The sequence below is a fragment of the Notothenia coriiceps genome, unplaced genomic scaffold (assembly GCF_000735185.1).
Source record: "Notothenia coriiceps isolate Sejong01 unplaced genomic scaffold, NC01 NC01_scaffold00000339, whole genome shotgun sequence".
Taxonomy (NCBI): domain Eukaryota; kingdom Metazoa; phylum Chordata; class Actinopteri; order Perciformes; family Nototheniidae; genus Notothenia; species Notothenia coriiceps.
Window position 1 is genome coordinate 9,471,108 of NW_011333040.1, and position 9,529 is coordinate 9,480,636.

The following is a 9,529-nucleotide window of genomic DNA, read 5'->3' on the forward strand; positions in this document are numbered from 1 at the left end:
TTCTTGTTTACAGGTGGGCTTGCTGAAGAAGGCGGAGTAGGTTGTCTTTTGACGTTATGGGGACTGGGAAGTCTTCGATGTACACTGCTTGTTGCAGAAGGTGTGGAGGGTAACATTCGCCCCCTAGACAAGGGTGGTGTTGCTGGTTGTTGGCTCCTTACCACTATGTAAGGAGGCACTGTAGTGTTAGATTCAGGCACTGAAAGGTTGCCTCCATCTTGTATGTCGGCTGTTTCTTCTTGACTGGAAGATAGGTTTGTTGCTACATAATGTTTTGACAATCGTTTTGAGTCTGAAGAGTTTCTTAGGTGTACGATCTTCCTCTCTTGCTGGTACAAGGAATCCTTTTCCTTTCCCGGGTCTGCTTCCATTTGGACATCTGGCTGGCTGAACTTTGACAAAGTAGATGCATCGGGTTGATCTGGTCTATAAACTGAAATTACCTTGGAAGTTTGTGGAAGGCCTCCTTTACTTGGCAGCACTGACTGAACAGAGGCCCTCAGTCGTTGTGATACTGGAACCCTTTTTAATAGAGGTGACTTTCCGACTTTTGTAGCGCATTCATCGGATACACCAGATGATAGACTCTGGGCATGTTCAAAGGAATTGTCCATTAATACTTCCAGTGGAGGTGGAGGAAGGCTCTCCAGATCTAAATAATTGTTTTTCTCAAATGACCTGGAATCAGGTCTACAGCTGGTTATTCCGGTGCTCAGCACGGCTTCTACATTTCCTAAACCCGGTAACACAGGAACGCCACACTTCCTTACTCCTATGAGAGGCCCAAGACTTTTAGGAACTTCTAGATCCTCTATTCCTTGACTGAAGGTATCAATCAGTCTTTTCACTGACTTCCTGCCTCTGTAGAGTCCTGAAGGTGGCCGTGGTGATGCAGGAGGGCTAGGGGGTGGGGTGGCTTTTATAGGACCCTTAGATGTTTTCTTGTCCTTCAGTTTATCATCTTCCACCGCACTTGTTGCCTCCAGTTTTTTACTGTTGCGCCTTGTAAGGACTAATTTGTCATCAATTAGTTGGGAATTGCTGTTCTTATGTAGTGAGGGATGTTTGCGATTTTTTGCTGGAGATTGTGCTGGTGAGGTTCCTTGATTTTGTTTCGGTGGGGCAGTCTTCATGTGTCCTCCTGGCTTGCTTTTACCCATTCTTTGCAACCTCTGATCTAAATCCTTCTGTGTCCTTTCTAGTTCAAGCAGAGTAGGATCTTCCGCTTTGCTCCGCAAGGATTCTTCTGATTGGGAACGTCGCTCTTTAGACACAGGGGTCTTTTTTACCGCTGCCTTCCGAGTAGGTGCTGTGGTTTGAGGCCTCCTCGGAGACCTTTCTTCGTCTGTCCACTGGCGTCTACTGGTTTTTGGGCTGCCAACTACCTTGATTTTGGCTCCAGCATTCTGCGATGGGACAAATTGTATCCTACCACTTATAGCATTTTTCATTCTTAGAGTCATTTCGACATTTTGAGGATTCTCTATTCGCTTTGGGGGTAGACGGCGTGGTTGTAGCTGTTCCCGGTTTAAAGGTGAAGAATTTGATCGCTTTCTAAACCCTACATCTACCATGCAGCTACCTATCTGTTCATCATCATCATCATCATCATCATCATCATCATCATGATCATCATCATTGTCGTCATCCTCTCCAAAATCTAAAGAGACTGAACCTAGCAATGAGTCTCTTTTGTTATTAGCCATTATGGTACAAGCTGAACCCAGTGAGTTAAGTGATGTGAGGGAAACACTTGGACTTATTTGACTTCCAATCTTTTGCCTGGATGCTTCTTGCCTACTGTTCATGGAGCTGTATTCCATTGGGCTGACAGGAGTCATTCTATTTGTCCCGGATGACGCACAACTCTCTCGTCTAAGGCGTCTTTCAGATCCAGCAAGGGATTCACTCTCAGCCCCAATACCACTGTCCTCGCTAAAGAGAGCAGAATCCTCTGGCCCAGGCTTGCGCAGAGAGGCCATTTCAATACGAGACAAGACTCGCATTAGCCTGGTCTCTATTGTACGTTTAACTTTTAGTTTCTCCTCTAAAAGCTCTGAGACAGATGCAAAATATTCCACTGCCTCCTCCAAAGCAGACTCCGCAATACTACCAACAGTCTGGCTTACATTTTGCATTCTCTGTGTGGTGTACTGAAGCAGCTGCTGCAACAAATCCGGTGGGGGCTCAATATTAGCAGAACCAGACTTTGAAGGTGGGGAAGATGACAGGTTTTTAATTTGACTTGGCCAAGAAAGATGCTCTCCATTTTCTTTAAAAACTTGTTCTCCCTCATCTGCCATCTCCTCAAGACCCTGAATTATTTCCTCGTAGCGTAGAGCCATAAAAGCAACCATAGTCTGCACAGAAAGCTGAGTTTGGGTTGCTTCTTCCAAAAGTCCTAGCAGAAGATCATATTTGTTTATGCTAGGATTTAAAAAGGCATAAGCAGCTTGGTGAGCTTTTACCAAAGGTTCTGGGAAGTCCACTTTCTGTTCTGTAGGTGGTTTTTCCTTGTCTTTCTTTTTAAGCCCCTTAACACCTCTGGTATTTTTCTTTTGTTTCCTGGCAGGCTTTTTCTCTGCTGCATCCTGCTTGTCAACATTTTTGTCCTTTTTCTGTGAAACTGTGTTGTTGTCCATTCCTTGACTCCCCGCTTTATCCATGTTTACTGCTTCAGGGGCTGGCTCTGCCACATATCTCTTTTTTTGTGGTGTTATACGAGCTTCTTTCTGAAGTACCTGGGTTTGTCCAGCTGCCTTTCTCTCCTTTGTGTCCACATCTGTTGAACCAGTTGAATAACGCTTCTCTGCATCATCAAAGTGGGAATCTCTGGGGCTTTCTTGAGGTGCAGGAGGAAGCATTCTGCCCTTCCTCATGGGACCCAGAACCCCAAAATGGTTGCCTTTGGATGGTGAGCAGCCCATTTTGGATATCTTCAAATACAAGCCGATTTGTGTGTGTTTGATGAAACACCAACTCCGCACTGAAGTGAATGATGCAAAGAATAGCCAAGGTACTTAGCCACCTGCTGTATCTGACATGTTCTGATGGCTGAGGTTGTCAAGTCTGACAAGATCCCTCTCCACTAGGATGCTACAAAAAATAAATATTGATACTTCCATTTTACAAATCTCTCCCACCTGTCAAATAGGCAAAATAAATCCAGAGCTCGATGGCCATTTTTATAAAAAAATCCATGAAGCGTGCTCTGAAACTCATCCTTCTCTGTCTTACAAAGGACACACAGCTGAACGGATTAGTGGGGCTTTCTGTGAACTCCTCAGCATGCGCATATGTCACATTATAGCATGTAAAACTCACCTACTGGTAAGACTATAAGCTCATTTGCTTAATTAGAGCTGGCCTCAGGTGGCTTTTTATAGCCTGCAAAACAATATCTCCCTCTTTAGTTCTAGGGCCATGCCAAAATAAATGTGAAAGTGTTTATTTTCAATTGCAGTGATATGCAGAAAATCGTTATGATGTAGAAAAACATATCACTGATGTTGTGTTTGACAATATATATAAAGACATTTGGTGATGTGTTGGTTTGCTTTTAATTTATATATCTAGCATTTGTTCATCAAAACAGCAAGTAATCTGTAGAAGCTCAAATAAAATAAAATAAAAACATATAGTAACATTTCCTTTTGGGCCTTTTTATTTTTCAATCCCGTCACACAAAGGAATTCAAATGAACAGGAAAAAAAGGAACAATTATTAAGAATATGAAAATAATAACATATGTTTCATTGTCTACATTTTGGTTCTTTCTCTCCATGAAATGCATTTTCGTTTAAGGATAACAATAAAAATGTGCTTTCTCCATTTGCAGAGGCTGCTAACTTCTATCAATGCTCATTAAACATACATTCAAATCCTTACAATTCCATGGCCTCTCTGTCGCTTCATTCTGTGCAGTAATATATCATTTACTGAAATATGAAACAAATATGATCAAATATAGACCAATCTAATCCAACCAAGTGTCAACTGTTAATTAATCTGAATGATTAACATTTCAATTAGAGAAAGATAAATACTGCGTTTTTCAATACACAATTATTGCAAATTATATTCATTTGTTATTTTAGTTTTTATCTTCATCTGATTTGTGTCTTTATCTCATTCCTGTATTTTGTTTCATGTTCATTCATTTTAAACTTGTTTATGGGTTTATGGTTGAGGTAGTTTCGCCATTAATTTGACGTAGAAGAAGAAGGAGAGCTACGTGATTGGTTATCACGTCTCCGCGTGCAAGTGTCCTGCTGAACGATTGGCGCGCATCCTGAAGCGCGTTACCAAACTATCATCCTCTCTGGTCCCTTTGACAACTGAGGACCAATTTATTTCTCAGTTTAGCTTTTAAACGTTGTTAGCATATTCTCCTGTTCTCAGGGATATTATCTCTTGGCGCTACTCAGTTCTGCCCCGTTGTGTCACTCACACTGTTGTTAACACTGAAATCCGTCGACTTTTGATTAGTTTTCAAGTCAAGCTGACATAAGTTTATTACTAAAATCTGCTCCATTCACTGACTCCAAAAGCAATAACCGCGAAGGTAAGGACTTTGATTAGGACATTTTAAGTTGTGTGTTTACCATTGAGACTGTCTTTGCCAAGGTTATTTTCCCAGAGAAAGTTCAGAAATAAAGTTTAACACGAGCTAAAGTTTGAATTAGCTTCCTTCAAGCTGGAAATTGTTAGCTTTTTTGCTAGGTGGCTGACAGCTAGCTTGATATGCATGGGGTGAACCTCGGGACCTTGGTTCAACCTACGTAATAATCAGTGGTGGAAAAAGTACTCTTGAGTCTTTACTTGAGTGAAAGTACTGATATCACACTTTAAAAATACTAAATTTAAAGTAAAAGTACTGCATAAAGAGTCTTACTTAGTGAAATTATGTAAATTAAATTAGGAACATGTACTTAAAGTATTACGAGTAAAAGTACTCCAGGCAGGAAAAATACAATATATAATATGTTTATATTTTAAATCAAAACCAGCCAAATAAATACTAGATTTTCTGTTAACCCACTCATGGCTAGTTACTTAAATATACTATGATGTTGGATTCTTTAATCTATACCAAATAATCATATTTTGAAAGTGTTATATACATTGCTTATCAAAATGTGAATTTGTAAAGTATGTGGTAAATACATCTCAACTCAACTCAACTCAACTTTATTTATAAAGCCCTTTTCAAAACAGCCGGAGCTGAAACAAAGTGCTGTACACGCCATAAAAAACAAAAACAAAACAACAATAAATAACAATATAAAAACAACAAAACCAATGAAGCATATAAAAACAAACAGAAACAGAGTCTCATGCTGGGTTAAAAGCCAAGGAATAAAAATGGTTTTTTAGGCGAGTTTTAAAAATGGACAGTGAAGGGGCTTGTCTAATGGTCAATGGGAGGCCATTCCACAGTTTGGGACCGGCAGCGGAAAAGGCTCTATCCCCTCTGAGCTTCCGTTTAGACCTCGGTACCTCCAGGAGCAGCTGATCAGCTGACCTGCTTCTCTTTTGGTTTGATCTCCATGTGAACCATAAATCTGGAAAGTGAAGTAACACATTTCGATCATAACTCCTACTCTGTGTTGTGTGTCTTCGCGTCCCAGCGTTACGACTCCGAGCCTCCGAGATGGGAGTGACTAGGTCAGGTACCTCCATAGCAACCACCTGTCTGAGTTGACGGATTACCTCTCTTCCATCCTTCACTGTTGTTTAGTTGGGAGTTTAACATAATCTTCCTCAGTTACAATTTCGTTATATTTCTACATATATGGTCACGCATCGATTTAGCATGGTAGTAAAGGGTCAACTGAAAGAGGTCCGAGCGAGTATAAAGTAACACGTCCCCCACTTTTCAAGATTTATCGAACACTAGAATAACACAAATATCAATCAAAAGGTGGCTATGACTATTTCTCGACGCACTATGTCGGTTAAGAGATATAGAGTCGGTGTAGCTAAAAATAAATTGTACTTCTGAAGACTAAGATATAAACTGAAAAGACAACGTTAATACTCAAGTAAGAAGAGAATAATTTAAGAAGTCTCTGGTGACTAAACGTATTGCAAATTTGGTACTCGTTTAAGTAACTACTTGTACATACTCGAGAATTCAGATCCACATGTATGTAATAAACTTTTTCGTGTGCATACATAAGGGAAAACTTGAATAACTTCACGGTGATACGCACATTTCAGCAAAGAAGGGTTTTAATCTCTCTGTTCTCGTCTTGCCATACTCTTCAGTGGACATACTGAGTGGTCCTTATTGATCAATAATACTAGATGTGTTTTACACTACAGGGAGGTTTTCGGGAGCAGCATTAACTGTTACACACTCAATCATATGGTCATTAGCAGAATGAAAGAAAAATGTAAGAATTGCTAAGTAAACTCCTTTAACATTCATATATCGTGTCTAGTCTCTTATCTCTATACGTTTATTGTTGTTCGTGGCTATATTTATTTATTAATAGATCTTGGGATGTCTCTTTATGTAGTATTTTAGTCGTTAATTATAAATACATGTTAATAAAACCCTCTTTTGAGAATGTAAACTCTACAAGGGCTCTAGGAATCGACAATTTGGGGCTCGGCGACAAAAAGTCCAAAGTCCGAGCTTTACCTGTAAAGGGTCTTGTTTTTACTTGGTATAGAAGGCGAAGATTTTTCCTCTTATATTTTTATATTTTTTATAGATAAAAGCAGTTCATTACTATTTGGACAGTCAACCCTTACATCTATGCAGTCTAAGTTATATACTACAATAAATAAAATTTCTTTTAAGACTAACTTGCGTACCATTTTTGTAAATTCTAATATACACCGAGGTTTTTGTATAAAATGAATATCACTTTTGTATTGGAACCTACTACCCAATCAATCTGATTTTGAAATCCTTTAGGTTTCTATTGTTCTCAATTTATTCATGGGGTACGATAGTGCTTACTACGCTTTGTTCACTATAACAAACTGTAATAAACTGCTAAATCGTTTTTTTTTTGAAAGACCCCGGGTAAACCCACCAAATAAGTTCATAGAGACCGGGGGGACGACTACAAACTGTACACATGGTAGTAGAAAGATGGCCGTTCTCGGTTACCTTAGCTCCCTTGAGGGTGGTATATCTATGTATTATTAACCAGTACACACACATATATGACGAGCGTATCGGTCTCTGGCCTTCGTCTGTCGGTGAGACCACCTCTGTTATGGTTTATATCTGTCTGTATGATATTATATTGTAGTACTGTCTATAAAATGTATTTTTACTTCTTAATTACCTAATTTTATTAAGTTTAATTAATCTGCTGTTGTCTTCTTGTATTATTATAGTGGTATTTGTAATTTGGCTGAAGTCTGGCGCAAAATATATCTAGTCTTCAATTACGCCACTTTGTGTTAGATTATTTAATACTAGTTCTATTATTGTCTGTATTGTCTCTTACTCTGTCTTTAGAAGGGATTGTATTTTCATTTTCATGCTTTTGTTTTTTTTTTTTTTTATTAATCATTTATCTAGTACAGAAACGATAGTGGTGTTATCTTAGCGTTTAATGCCCTTAGTCGAGTCACGTACTTTTACTTGATTTATATGTTTTATTTTTAAGTTACTTACCTTCGAGCGATTATATTAGCCTTAGTATTACTATACACTGGCGATTGCTATTCATTTTCCCAGAATTTAGTAGAACTTATCAAGACTACTGGTTACATGGGTCAATTTCTGTGATAATAATAGTCGATGTCCAGTATATATATATATATCTACTTTAATTAATACTCTGATACAACTAACAAGAACCTATTTTTATTCTTATTTATTATTTTATTTAGCAGTCATCATCTGTACTCTCAATTAATATGGTTTCTTATTTTTATGATCCTATTTATGTGTTTTTTATCTAATGTTAATTTATATATCTTGTGTGTCTTCTTTTTGTTCTTACAGGATCTTTATTTAGTCGGGCCACCCCTGGAAACCCCTTTTGATTTTGTCTCTATATCGTATATATTTTCTATAATAGTGATTTATGTATAAGTCTGTATAAGTCCCTTTTATTTTATTGTTATGACTCTTTGTTTGAGGATGGTCTGCTGTGTCGTCTCGTCCCTTCCTACTGACTGTCGGACCTGATGCAGTTAGTGTAGCGGAAAGTGACGCTCTCTTTGGCCTGTCGTGTGACCCCCCCACTATGATTGTTCTGTCTTTCGGTACCACTTACCCCGTACATCTATTTCCGCCCGATAACCTCCTTGACACTGTCTTCCTGCGATAACTTATCCTCTTCCCTGAGGGACCCGTACCTAGATTGCGACCGCGTACTGTCGTCCATGTCTCTGTGTTCTGTCCTTTCCTCCTCTCCCGGCGCCTCTAGTGCCCAGCTCCGGAGATTTTCTTATTGTGGGTCTTATTTGTATCTGTGCGTATTCTGTGTTGTCTGTTTAACTCGATCCTTTTTTCGTGTGTATGTGTGCTTAAGGTGTGTTGTTCTACTCGTCTCTATTATTCTCGTTATTGTTTGCACTTCCTGTTTCTACCCTCTGTGTTTTTGATTTATGTTGAGGTTATGTTCTTTTTGACTCTAACTTCCAAGACTTCGATCTTGATATTTGTGTTTCGTTTTTCTATGTCTTACCGTGACGTAGTCGTTTTTTGCTTTCTGGTGTAATCTTTTTCTAATGGGCCTCTTTCGGGTTAGTTATAGTTAAGATGTGTAGTCCCGTTTGTATATTGTGACTCTTTGACATGGGAAGCGGTTTCGTTCGCGATGAATCTGCCGTCCGATACATTGTAGGGTGTCGCTCGGGTGTCGTAACAGAGGCGATCGAATTCTCCTCTTTCTCTTTTGACTTTGTTTAGTGACTTGTGTCAAGAACGGGTTTCGTCGGTGTATCTTTTGTAGTATATTATATGTAGATGTTGGCAGTTTATTGGTAGTGTAGGTACCACAACCTGTTACTATGGATCTTTCTTTGTCCTCGTATCACTTGCTTGCATCATTAGTGAAATACTACTCTTACTTGTTTTCCTGCATTAACACCAACCAAAAAGAAACTGTTGGTTTATGCTGGGCGAGCGACGGGGGTAGAGAGGGACCACGATAAGTCTTAGCCCATTCACTCCGGCGCAAACTTCCCACTGCTGATTTACAGTACCGATCCTTACCATGACTCTTAATCCCTCTTTCACACATCCGTCAATTAAATTCTTTTTACGGAAGAATTTCGTGAGTATGTCTATAAACAGATGAAAATGTGAAATAATGTACTCTTAGCATGGGAACAGTCGTATAAATGTCGTCTGTCAGGTATTTTGTATCTTTGCAGATACCTAGTCATGCACAGTAGACATTTTTTTTAGTATTAGAAAAAGTAATATTTTTACTTTTTTTGACTTTACTTCTTTGTTATGCTTTACTGGATGGTTCAAGATTAATAAAGTCAATTTTCATTTTGTGACTTATTATTATACTACAAGAAATAACCGAGATTATAGGTTCTT